Source organism: Miniopterus natalensis, chromosome 9 (genome assembly GCF_054644295.1).
Source record: "Miniopterus natalensis isolate mMinNat1 chromosome 9, mMinNat1.hap1, whole genome shotgun sequence".
In the NCBI taxonomy this organism is placed as follows: domain Eukaryota; kingdom Metazoa; phylum Chordata; class Mammalia; order Chiroptera; family Miniopteridae; genus Miniopterus; species Miniopterus natalensis.
The window spans coordinates 37,387,954-37,401,752 of NC_142089.1; the positions used below are offsets into that span (position 1 = coordinate 37,387,954).

General features: G+C 42.4%; 1 protein-coding gene across 1 annotated transcript in view; it reads left to right on the top strand.

Moving 5' to 3' along the window:
• The first annotated feature begins 8,014 nt into the window (after positions 1-8,014).
• PATJ (PATJ crumbs cell polarity complex component) overlaps positions 8,015-13,799 on the top strand; it is a 247,506-nt gene continuing 241,721 nt past the window's right edge. The window contains exon 1 of the mRNA XM_087820482.1: positions 8,015-8,101. The gene's annotated coding sequence lies outside the window, so the exon portion shown is untranslated. The remainder of the gene's footprint in view (positions 8,102-13,799) is intronic.

Below are 13,799 nucleotides of genomic sequence, written 5' to 3' on the forward strand. Positions count from 1 at the left end.
TCCGAGACCACACTTTGAGAACCCGGGATAATGTGGGATAATGTACTATATTATGAGAAGTGTCATTTTGGAATAAGAGGGCATAAAATTATTTCAGTAATATTTTAGTATTATAACTATATTTAAATTTTTTCTTAAACCAATTTTACAGCATAACTGTACTATTTTTTAAAAAATATCTTTCCTTGGCCCTGCGTCCTCCAGGCAAATGCCACCTATAATAAGCCCTCCTTTCTCTTTAGCCAATAGACTGCTCGATAATTATGATACATTATTTCTAATTTAGTTCTCAAAGCTTTATTTGAAATATAAGCATGTACATTGGCTTTCAGTTATGTTTTCATAAAGAATAGGTGGTCACTTGTGCGTGGGCAACCAAGCACAATATCTGGCCCTTCTCAATAAGAGGACTGCACCCACTTACTCTGTAGAACAGGGAGCCCCAGTGGCTGTCTCAGTGATGGCTACTTCTCTGGCACCCACTAAGATCCAGTCACAAAAGTATCACCTTCTCTATGGCTCAATGAGAAAAGCTGGTTTCCTAGAAAAGCTGTTTTTTTTCATGGGCTGTGGAATACCACCAGTATCCACCCCCTTTCTTCCCCACCAAGGTCGGGGAAGACAGGAGGCAGCATTTTTGTACATTTACATGCCCACCTTGTAAGTCCGTGTCTCTCCAGGGACCCACAGGTTTAGAGGAAAAAGAAGCAACTTCTAGTTCTACTCCTGAGCCTAGAAAACACCTCCTTATGTAGATGGCTATTTTTAAGTTAAAACATTTATGTTTAAAGGTTTAAATGATAGGAAATTTAAAATTTACTAGTTCAATTTTTAAACTTAAAAAGTGTTATGTATAGTCAAGCTAAGATTAGATTGGATAACTAAGACACTTGCATGATTTTTATGGGTGTATTTGTGAACTCTCACCGTTTCTCTTAAATCTTTTGTCATTTGCAGGCAGTTATCATTTTACTCTAATGCTTTTGCAAAAGTATTTCTGCAAAGATGTTTTACCTTCAGAGAAATTCATGGAAAGGATTCTGACACTTTAAAATAGAGGGTTATAAACTTTCAGTTCATACCATTAAACTGGGTGAAGATTTGCAGAATTCTCAAAAAAATGGATTCATAAAACTGCTAACAATAAGTTCAAGATCAACAAGAATTAATAACATGGGACTGAGTGAAGAAGTGAGAATGATTATAATTTTATGACATATTTGAAATATTACTATTTTTTATCTGTTTTCTAAATATAAGGGGTTTTTTCCCTAAGCTACCTATGACCTATAACAATTTGGAAAATTATACCTTTGTAAGCAGAATTGAAACATTTACGTTCCCCTCAAGAATTTAGAAACTTATAATCTACACCTTCATCCCCCCCTTACTTTAAGTTCCTTCCTATCTCACAATTAGTGTAAGAGTCCAAGCACTTACTGTAATAGTTATTGTTTCATTTTTCCCCTTAATTTCTGCCTGGAAAGATAACTCAACATTGGGCATCATCTTCAAACCTACTTCACAGGTCAAAATGCGCAACTGGCCCGGCAGGGCGGGGCTCAGCCGTTGAGCGTCGGCCTGGGATCCATTCCACCAGAGTTCGATTCCCGGTCAGGGCACATGCCTGGGTTGTGGGCTCGATCAATGACTCTCTCATCATTGATGTTTCTATTTCTCTCTCTCCCTCTCCTTTCCTCTCTCTGAAATCAATAAAGATACATTTTTTTTAAAAATGCGCAACTGGTTGCACATAGAGTCAAGGACCTTCAATGCCTAGTGATGACAATCCCAATAAAGGTACCAGATGTGAAAAAATGCTTTTTCTTTAAGCAGGTATTTCAACGAATAAGTACTTGATCAAAAACCTTAGAGAACATTTCTGGAGCTACCACCAAAGCAATAGCCAACCAAGAAAAACCTTTAAATTCCCTTGTGCAAATTATATCAGACAATAGGATTGCTCTTGACCACATCCTAGCCAAACAAACTGAGGTTTGCTCTGTTGTTAATACCTCTTGTACTTAGATAAAACACCTCTGGTAAAATAGAGATGAAACTAGATAAAATCTGGGCACAAGCCAAATGATTAAATACATTGCCCACTGATACCTCATGGTTGTCTAATATCTTCAGCTGACTGCCCTCAGGTATTGCCTCCTGGCTCAGATCTATTCTTTAAATTGGACTTAACATTTTGTTTGTTATTACAGGAATTTTGCTGTAAGGAAACTTTGTTTATTTTACATAGCTCAATGTTATAAAGATACCACTCTGATAATTGTTGCTTAAGGTTTTGAGATGATCACTAAGGATTATGAGACTTCATAAGAAAACGCTTTCACTCCTTTGTGGGACAGACATAACAGGAATGCACCTTCTCCACAATGGAGGACCAACAATGTTTTTAATAACTGACCAGTGTTGCTTTCCAATGATTTGATCAGCGATGCTTTCAAGGAAAGAGCTCAATCAAAAGGGGGAAATATAAAATGTAATATAAAGGAAGTCACTTTAAAATGGAGTCAGAGTTGCCATCCAGAGGAACTGCCTTACATGTCTCACTCTTCAAAACTTTGGAATGTTAAACCTGGGCAAAATAACCTTTGGATTGAGCCTAAAGCAGCATTGCATCCCAAACACCTGTTTGCAAAGATAAGAAAGCAGATATTATGACTACTGGACTGCAAATTAAAAACATTCGTCAGAATAACATCACTATGTTAGCTTGTCTTCACCTATAAAAATCCTTTCTTTCTAGTGACATAATTGTTCCTCTTTCCTTTCTTATAAATACCCTTCGCCTTCCCCTTCTAATTGGGACACTAATTGGGGTTGTGCCTGAATCTGTGCTTCTAAAATAGCTATTCTTTTGAATCTCAAATAAATGCTTGTTGCCGCTCACTTTGGCCTTTTTATTTTTAGGTTAATACATTATACATTGTTTCGCTGCAATTCCGAGAACCTGTCTATGTTAAGTGAGGATCTACTGTATTTTCCTGCTCACTGTAGGAGTATTGTTGATTTTTGTATTTGTGTCATTTTTCATTAGGATTGTGGACAATTAACTATTTGAAAATGCATATGCTTTAGTGATCAATCCCATTATAAAATCTATTTTTATGATTATCTTTATTCTTTTATAATGTATAAACTGAAAAGAACAAGAGAGTCTCCCCATGAAAGTAAAGAAACGATACAAAAATTTTAACTCTTGAACATGATGGCATATTAAAAAATTAACTTTCTTTTCTTTCTGCCCCTTAATCTATTTTTTGATGGCTCAGTAAAACACATTATTTATTTGCAAGCATAGTCTCTGATCACATGATTACTCCATTGTCTAATTTTAGTAAGAAAGTTCTTGCATCTCAATTCTAGGCATGTTTTCAATGCCAAATTGAAATTCTATAGACTCCTATGTAAATTCTGTACAAAGTGAAGGACGTGAATAGCACGTCCCAATATGGAAACTGCTGTGTAGAAACATTAGGAAAGAGAATTACCAGTGAAACCTGAAGCGAAGCTTCCTCTGGAATTCCAGGGTTCTGCACAGTGGGGATTTCCATTCCTAAGATTCTAGCATAAACCTAATGACATTAACTTTGCCTGTAACTTTCTGAGGAAACCAACCTGATTCCTGTTTCCATGGTTAGGACAGAAACATGATGAGAGAAAAGATTGTTACTCTCAATTTTTTTAAAATCTGACTGTGATGGGCAATTGTTTTTTCCCCTTTGGTGAAAAGTTCATAATATCAGGACTCTGATAGATCTTTATTCTAGTTGTCTGCACATTTTGAATTCTACTACATTAATGCTATTGTTTCTCAAGTATTTCTGATTGTCCTCTCTTTGGCGCACTGATCCAGCTGCCTACTCTCCAATTAAATGCCCTCATCATCTAATAGGGCCTACTCTATGCCAAGTATATTTCATCTTGAATGTCAAATGTAGGATCTAAACTGACTTTATCAGAGTCCTGCTTCTCAAAAAACAAAACAAGCCCAGCCAGACGTGGCTCAGCGGTTGAGCATCAACCTAGGATCCAGGAGATTGCGGTTTGATTCCCAGTCAGGGCACATGCCTGGGTTGCGGGCTCAGTTCCTACTGGGGGGCGTGCAGGAGGCAGACGATCAATGACTCTCTCACCATTGCTGTTTCTATCTCTCTCTCTCCCTCTCCCTTCCTCTCTCTGAAATCAATAAAGATATATTAAAAAATAAAACCAAAACAAAAAAGATCAGTAGTTGTCAGGAGTTGGAGTGGGGGTTATGAATAGGCTGAGGACAGAGGATTTTTAGAGCTGTGAGTCCCTGTCATTATACATTTGTCCAAACCCATAGAATATACAACACCAAGAATGAACCATAATGTAAACTATGGACTAAGAGTGATTATGGTGTGTCAATGTAGGTTTAATTTTAACAGATCTACCACTCTGGGGGTGGATGTTAATAAAGGGAAAGACTACGAATGTGTGGGAGCAAAGGACATATGGCAAATCTTTGTACCTTCCTCTCACTTTTGCTGAACCCCCTTAACTGATCTAATTAAAACAACAAAACAAAACACCAATCATTAAATATTAAAAAATAAATAAATAAAAATCCTATTAAAAAATTTTAGTGGTTCTTCAATTTCTTAGAGGTGAAGGATAGTCTTATAACCTAAAGTCTCTAGTATTTTCAGGTCCTCCACTGCCTGCCTCACTTTATTTACTACTGCTCTTGACTGTCTCCTTACTGTCACCAGTATCTGTCATGCTCACTCCCATCTATGTGCTACTTCATTTATTGAGTACTTTCTATGTGCCAGGTATATGCAATACATGTATTCATTTAAACTTCAAAACTACCACATAAAGTAAGCATTATCAATTTCACTAATGAGAATTAGAAGGGTTAAGTAACTTGCCAAAGTCACATATTTTAGAACACGGTGGAGTCAGGATTCAAGCTCAGATCTCTTTACTTAAGAGGTGTGTTCTTAAAAATTTTGTTTATCTTCATTCTATGAATAAGACACTCAAGGGTTCTCAGAGGTAAGAAACAAAAACAAAAACACCTCTGCGCCAGAAAATATTTACCACAGAATGAGCTCCTTTAAAAACATATTGAACAAAGTTAAAATTTTTTTAAATTGCAGGTAAGAGCCAAAGGAAAGTTCATATTAAATCCACAACACAAAAATACGGGGAAAAATAAAATTAAATGTGGTGGAGATAGATGTCTTCTGGGATGGTCATAGAGGCAGCTTCTCATAGGAGGTGAGACTTGAGTGTAGCCCTGGGTAAGGGTAGGGCTTGTGGGACATTCCAGGCATAGAAAGTGGGTGAGTAACCAACACAGAAGCCATGGTGTGGTGACTCCGAGAACGTGGAGTTGACCTCTTTGGCCAGAGTAAGACCTTGGAGAAGTGAAGTGGGGGATTAGTTTGAAAAATCAGCAAGAGGGGGAGAGCTTAAGATAGCATTGCGTACTCAGACAGGGATTTGAACTTTCACAGTCAATACAAAGGCATATTATTTTGTGAGAAAAGGAGTGTTTAAATCACCACCAAATGTCATAGTGAGACTAGACCCACATGCTTGCAAGGTGATCCTTTGAGATTATTAGTCTCCACTTGTATGCTCCCCCTACCCACACCAACCTGGGAAACATTTCCTTTTCCATTTACCTTAAGCAAATCCCAAACACCAGTTAACCCTGTTTAAGTCCTAACAGATGCTTGCTTTCTTTTTAAAAAATTTGTATTATTTTTTTAATATATCTTTATTGATTTCAGAGAGAGAAAAGGAGAGGGAGAGAGAGAGACAGAAACATCAATGATGAGAGAGTCATTGATTGCGCCTACAACCTGGGCATGTGCCCTGACCTGGAAATGAACTTTGATCTCCTGGATCATAGGTCGATGCTCAACCACTGAGCCACGCTGGCCGGGCCTAACAGATGCTTTCAGCAAACATAATTGATCTCTTTATTCTTTGAAAGTTCTGGCTTCATTCTATTTGGTAATTTAAGTTACTGTGTAAGTTTATTTCCCTCAATAGTTTGTTAGTTCCTAGGAAGTAGAGACCATGCTGAAACTGTGTATCTTTTTACCAGGTCTAACAAGTGACATTTTCCTTTAAAACCAGCAAACTAACAATAACACTATAAAGTTCCAAATGCACCATCTTTCATCAGATGACCTTTGAAAGGTTAAGGTCGGTGGTGCACTAACAGGCTAAATAGCCATCTCAAACGGTGAATCAAGAAAAATTGAATTTATTTAAGGAATGGGGGATGGGGTGATTTAAAGGGAAGGGCTACTCAGCACTGAGTCAGAGGGCACTGGGGCAATGGTGGCAGCAAAAATATACTTGGGACAGGGAAACAAGGAAGAGCATAGGAGAAGCAACAGGAGAGCCCAGGCTGGGCTGCTCTGGCTCACTGAGAAGTCAGAGAGAGAAGGGGGCCTTGGAAACAGGTTCAGGGGTAAGCCTGGGAGGAGCTGCCACTGCCCATTGCTCCCTTTGTGTCAAGTCTCCTGGGGTTCCCTAGGAGGGTGCTGGGTCCTTTGTCCTGAAGGTATTTCTCTCTTTCATGCTCCTGGAAATCTTAGGGGATGTCTCAGGGGAGGGTCTTAATAGCGTATTCATCAGCTTTCCAGGTGTGCTCTTTTGGGCTCGTGGTCTCCACTGATTGCTCAGGGCCAGCGCAGGGGTTCATTAAGTCAACGTAGCTGATCTTGAGGCAGCCACTGGCACCACTGTCTGGTTTTACTACTTCTCTGGGCCTGGAGCTGAAATAAAACTGAGGCCTAGATGTTATCTTTAGGGAGGAAATGCTCAGGGGTCTAAACCACATGACTAGCCATATGCTGGGGGAGGACAGGTTACCCTGGGGCCAAGGTTCTTGTTTTCCCAGTTCTGCCCCTTGCTAGGCATCTGGGGCTTCCTGACCTGATGAGTTTCTGTATGGGAGTTTCTGTACCTGGGTTTCTGTACCTGACCCACCTAACAGTGACCTTACGTTGCAACTGTTTTGTGCATACGCTGTATATCCCTTGAAGACAGGGATTCCATTTTCAACATTTTACAGAGTCAATCACAGTGCTTAACAAATACTGCATTTATTCAATGAGTACATACCTGAAGATCGATTCTCTTAATTTAACCATGTGTACTATATTAGACAAAGTAAAACGCCCAGCATCAAAATCTTCACGTTAGTTACATTAAAGAGCGTGGAATAATGCCACGGTAGGTTTTACATAGATCCTTCTCAAAGTCGAGCTCCCATACCAAGAACTGAAATGTTACAAGGTCAACACAGGACTCAGAGTCGGAAGAGCCCCTCTGGGTCCCAGACTTTGGGCAAATCGCTTAATCTGCCCGGTGCACAGTGTCTCTGTACAGCTAATGAAGTAACGTACAAGCTGTGGAGCGCCCAGCATACTGCAGTCAAACCCTGCTAGATTCGTCTCTTTCCTTTTCTCAACTAAATGGGGGGAGGAGGGAAAGAAGAGGGGTAACCCCAGTTATGCTTCTTAGAATTTTATATTGGGCCGGTGGATATAGAAAACCCAAGGGAGGCCTGATGGATAGAACGCAGAAGGGGAAGTACACCGAGGGACTGAGCACATGGGACCTGAACCTGGCCTCAGTGCCCCTCGCCGTCCTGGATCTTGAGTCGGCCCCCTCCGCCCCCCTCCGCCCCCCTCCGCCCCCCTCCGCCCCCCTCCGCCCCCCTCCGCCCCCCTCCGCCCCCCTCCGCCCGCCTCCGGACACCAGCCCAGCGACCCCCCTCCCCTCCAGCGCCTGCGGCCCCCAGCGCGGGGCGGTCCACCTGCCCCCCGCCCCAGGCCCCACCCTTCCCGGGCTCTCTAGCCCCGCCCCGCCCCGCCCCCTTCACCTGCGGAGCCCAGCGCCCCCCCCGCAGTCGGCCGCCCGCGGCCCCCGCCCCCGCCCCCCGGCGCCCCGCCCCGGGCGGGAGGTCGGCGCAGGGCCGGGCCTGCCAGGTGAGGCGCGGCGCCCGGCCGCGCACTTCCGCCCAGGTGAGGGAGGCGCGCCGCGCCCCGACGCCCGCCCGGCTCCCACCGCGTCTCCGCCCGACCAGGTAAAGCGGGGGGCAGCGCCTCGGAGCCCCGCTGCCCCGCTGCCCCGCTGCCCGCGCGCCCGGGGGAGGGGCCCGGGAGGCGGAGGGCGCCGCCGGGCGCTCGGCGGGGCCCGCGGACGGCGCGGGGCGCGGTGCCCCCGCCTCGGCCCTGGCGACCCCACCGTGGCCCCCGCCCCCGGGCCGGGGCTCGCCCGAGGCCGCGGGCTGCGAACCCGCCCCGCGCCGGCGGGCCCGGGCGGCCCTCAAATCTCGGCCCGTTTCTGTTCCGGGAATGTAGGGATCAAATTTTGCGCCCCGATCGGTGCCCGCGCTGTGCCCCCCGAGCTGGGCGGAGTCTCTCCCACCGCGGGCGGCGGCGAGAGGGAACAGGTGGCGGGGCCGCGGGAAGGGGGGCGCCCGGGCGCGCGGGGCTCCCGGCCGTCAGGCCTGGGCTCCGGAGCCCCGCTTCCCAGGTGGAGCCCCCGGCGGAGAGGGCTCCGGCCTGCCAGCGGCTGGGCTCGGCTTTCAGTCGGGCTCAGGGAAGCCTTCCCGGCCCCTCCCGGCCCCTCCGGAGCTCCGGTCCGCCCGGCACCCCGAGCAGGTCGATTGTCTCCCCCAGTGTGCGCCTGGCACTTGGTCCTGTCTCCAGATGGCTCCGACCACTTTGGGTTGGGATTAGTTGTTTACTCATTTGTCTCCGCAGTCGAGAGGGTGCGCCTTTCAGGGCCTCATTTCTCTAGGGTGCTTCTCAGCTGCCTTTGGAGTCTGGCCACTGATAGGTGCGCAGCAAACAAGTGTTTCTAAAATAAATGAAGAGAGCTGGAACAAAAAGAAATCTCACTGAACCCCAAGGATGATAAAAGCACATTCTAGGCTGTCTAAGCTCCTATCGGCTGCCAATTTATTTGCACACATCTTTAAAGGAAAGCTAGGGAGGAGTTGGGGTAAACACTCCAGTGGGTTTATTTTGCAGCATCAGAAAAAGTTAGGCAAGATCGTTACTTTTAGCTTAAATGAGCCTTATGTTTCTAGGCCCTAATGGCCTTAACAAGGATTATAAAAAATTTAAAATAATTAGAAAGTTAATATTGGTGCTGGAAGGTACTTTATGGGTAGAATTTATAAATTGAGTTTTGAAGGAGTTTGCCTTTGTTAATTGAGATCCTATTAAAGGTCGCACAAGGTGAACTTGCCATCAGAATAATAGCTTTGTTTAAAGTTGAAAAGGAATTGTTTTAAGCCCTCATCTGTGTTTAAAGATGCCATAATAAGTTGAAGTCATATATTAATATTTTTTATAACGGTAAAGCTAACATAGACTCATTGTAGAAAAATTGGAGAGAATTTTCAGAAAAGGAAATAAAAGAACACACAAACCCCACCTACCATTTGAAAATAACCACTAATAAAATTATGGTATATTGTCTTTCAGTTAGTATTCTTAAAAAGAAAAATTTGTAATTTTCCCATAGTGAGTTTACTTTTAGAACCCCATGATGTGAGACTGGTTCAGCATTCAGTAATCCTTGTAATTGCATTTTTACTTGAAAGCATTTAATAATTACCCTTAAGTTAAACAACCACACAGTCTGAATTTACTTGCTTTGTTAAAGTTTAACAAAAATACATTAGGTGAGGGAACCCAAAATTGGGGTTTAATTTGTTTACTTAGCACTTTGCCCACCTTGGTACTAGACTAAATTTTTGGAGAAACAGGACTATTCCACCATAACATTTGATATTGCTCTACCATTGCTCTGTTTATTTCACACTCACCTGTTTTTTGTTGAGATTTGAATGCCTGTTTTTAAAGCTCTGATTTTAGGTTCTGGTGGAAATGAAGAAAAATTTCCTTTTCTTGAGTCATGGAGTAGATCTATGCTGAAGAAGTAGAGCCCACTTTTTTTTTGCATTTGTACAACTGTGCAGCTTGTGGAGTTTAGAAACATGGAATTGGCTCCACTTACTAATATAACTCTTGGCAAGTCACTTGACTCTGGTCCTCTGTTTTCCCATTTGTAAATGACCTATTTCACTTAGTTTTGGGGACTTCAGAATGTGTCTTGTAAACTGTAAGCCACTGTTCTCCCACTTTCTGCTTCTCCACTGTGATGTTTAATTCTGATAAAATTATGGAGGTGTGCTGTTTTTATTGGGAACTCAAGTTATGAGTGTTCTCACTCTGATAGTTACTCCAATAAAAGGAATAGAGGGTGAACACTGATGAGAGAAGGGTCTCTAAAGCCTAGTTGGGCTTATTTCACAATTTCCTAAGATTGTTTTGAATATCACAATCATGCCAAAAATGGCGTGACCGTATTTCTGGAGAGAAGTTAAGGCGCACAGTCCGTGGTGTGGAGAAATTGAACAGAACATTTGAGGTGGAAAGTAATCATTAGTGAAGATTATGAATTTGTAGGTCTTTTCAGTGAGGAACTGGCTACATGATCAGAGATCCATGTGTGTGAAAATTGCCCAGATTTTTTTTGTGGTTTTTTTGTTTTGTCAATCATTGAAGAAAACTGACACCAACAGGAATACAAAAGCATACCAAAAAACAGTTTAACTTTGTTCATACAAAATGGGCAAGTTATAGGCAGAATATTGATATGCATTGAATATCAATAGTTCAATGAGAAATTGGAATAGTTCAGTGAGAAAATTAATATCTAGCCAACTGAACTATTCTGAAGAACTGACTCAATTTTCAGTTCTGATTCTGACTTTAACATGGTATCTTTCTGCTTCAATTTCAACATATCTTGAATGTCCATCATTAAGTGGACTTAAACATTGCCTATGGCTTAAGCATATGGCCCTAAAATATCAGAATTGGTCTGGAATTTATATATCTATTTCTGAAAGTCCAGGAATACGGTATAGTGTTTTGGCAGCAGCCAAAAATAATATGTGTGTGTGTGTGTGTGTGTGTGTGTGTCTCCAAGGGGTTTAGAAAAAGCCTTATCATTTGGTAGGGACACAAGGCTAGGGCACCTGTCTTGATTCTGCATTACATGGCTACAGTTGTGTTTATTTATAGTTAAAGTGAAGAGCCACCATTGCTCTTTGGCTAGGAGAATTTGTTTTCCATTTAATGTTGAACTTTGAGAACAGTAGCATGATGATTAGACACAACCTGAGCTTTGCTTTCCAAAGGAAGCAATAGAAACTAAAAGTTGTTCATAAACTTCAATTTTTTAATATCTTCTGAAATCATGATTTCATTTACATTTCATAGCTTTTGGTTTGTTGAAAATCCCTGGTTCCCTTGAGCTCTGGGGAATTCCCATTGCAGAGTTTTCGTGCAGTCTAATTGTGATTAGCCCAATTCACACCTTCAGTTAGAGGCTGAATACCTATACTTTCTCAAACAGCAAGTTATCTTTTTCTCCCAAATTTTCAAGATAAAAGCATAAGATGTCTTGTTAAGTTCGAGATAGACGTATAAAAAGATCTTGGGGAGTTACATTCTTGTCAGATATTAAGTGTGTTTCTCAGAGTCCTTGGAACTTGCTTAAATTCTTGAACTGAGGAGGTTAATAAATCTTTTCAATAGTTTCCTCCACCTAGAAATTTAAATCAAATTAAATTTTATCTTTGCATCAGCTTCTCCCCCCCCCCCACCAATATTCTATTAATTGGTGATGGATAAGGGCCTGGGTATTTTGTTTTTAAGCCACAATATTATAATAATTTCCTTCAGTCAAACCCTACAGTGACCCAGACATGAAAAATTCATGGTGCCAACTCTCTTGATCAATGACAGAGTAGAAGCTGCTAAGCATAATGAACCACTGGTTCTCTGGAGGCTGTACAACTATGAGGACAGTGGCACACTGTAGTATTTTAATGTTTAGATTATGACCTATTGCAGGTAGCCTGAAAGTTAAGATTGGTGGTCCTTGGGCAGGCTAAATAGCCATCTCAGACAGGTGAATAAAGAAAAATTGAATTTATTTAAAGAAAGGGGATGGTGGATGGGGAGATCCAAAGGGAAGGGCTACATACACAGCACTGAGTCAAAGGGTATTGGATCCATGATAGCCGCAAAAATGTACTTGGGACAGTGAAACAAGGAAGGTGCATGGAAGGAGTAACAGGAGAGCCCAGGTTGGGCTGCTTTGGGTCACTGAGAAGTTAGAGAGCGAGAAGGGGGCCTTGGACACAGGTTCAGGGGGTAAGCCAGGCACAAGCTTTACTCCCCAGGTTGCAAGTCTCCTGGGGCCCCCTAGGAGGAAAGAAGGGGATGAAGCTAGTGCTGGTGTGCTCCCCTATTGAGCATGCAAGTTGGGTCCTTTGTCCTGAGCATATTTATCTCTTTCTTGCAGGTGGGAATCTTAGGGGAGGTCTCAGGGGAGTGTCTCAATATAATATTCATCAGCTGTCTAGGTGTGCTTTTTGGGGTCATGGTCTCCACTGATTGGTTTATGCCAGGGCAGGGGGATATTATTCAATGTATCTGGCTCTGAGGCAGCCACTGGCTCCACTTGTCTGGTTTTACTACTTTTCTGGGCCTGGAGCTGAAATACAACTGAGGCCTAGATGTTATCTTTAGGGAGGAATGCTCAGGGGGTCTAAAATGCAGGACCAGCGATATGCTAGGGAAGGATAGGTTACCCTGGGGACAAGATTGCTTTGCCATGCTTAAACAAACTTGAAATTTCTTGCTGTAAGCACTGTTGGTTTCTTAGTTTAGCAAAATAGGTCAAAGTTGTTTGGCTGATTTCCTATGACCATAACATGAGTGAGACTTGCGTGCTGCTTGCTGGATGTTCAGCTGTAGCTGCATTTCTTCCTTCTGTCCTCATATATTTTTAAGGTTTTAGTCTGCTTCCCTAGATTTAACCCAACACCATGAAATTGTAGTAATTTTCCAGGCCTGCTTTGAGGACATAGTTTAGCCTTTATTGAATATGAGTCAGAGGGTTGGATGGCCAACCAGTTTCTACCCTTTACCCTTATCGAGGGCTACTCTACCGCTAAGGTTTCTAAAATGTGCAGGATAATTCATTGGGAGTGTAGGAAGGTGAAAGTAAAACCTTGCTTTTTAGTTTTTACCTTTTATGATGTTTCTATTTTATATATGTTTAAAAACACATAGGATGTGTAAATATAGTAGTATATGTTTATAAATATGAAAAATAAAGGTGAGTGGTCAACATATTTTTACTGATGGCAATGTGTGTTTAAGAAAGTTTGAAGACCACTAATCTATCCTATTACCAGAATTACCTTTTTAAATAGAAATCAGGACTCAATCCTTCCCTCCTTTAAAAGCCTTTAATTACTTCCTCTTTCTTACAGAATAAAGACCAGTCTACTTCGCATTATTTACAAAGCCCCTCTCAAAATGGTCTTATTTAAACCAGTGCTTCTCAAACTATCGGTGGTGAAAGATCAGGGTTTTCCCATCCAGTCTTTCAAGGACTGATAGTTTTGTAAATTATTAGAAAAGTGAACTGTTAGAAAAATGAAATGCAAAAAAGAAGTACAAGGGAAGTCAAGTTTTTTATTACTAAATTTAATAGATATAGCTCTAGCCAGTTTGCTCAGTGGTTAGAGCATCGGCCTGCAGACTGATGGGTCCTGGTTTGATTACAGCCAAGGGCACATACCTTGGTTGCGGGCTCGATCCCTGGCTGAGGTCAGGGCATGTGCGGGAGGCAACCAATCGATGTGTCTTTCACATCGATGTTTCTATCTCCCTCTCTTTCTCTCT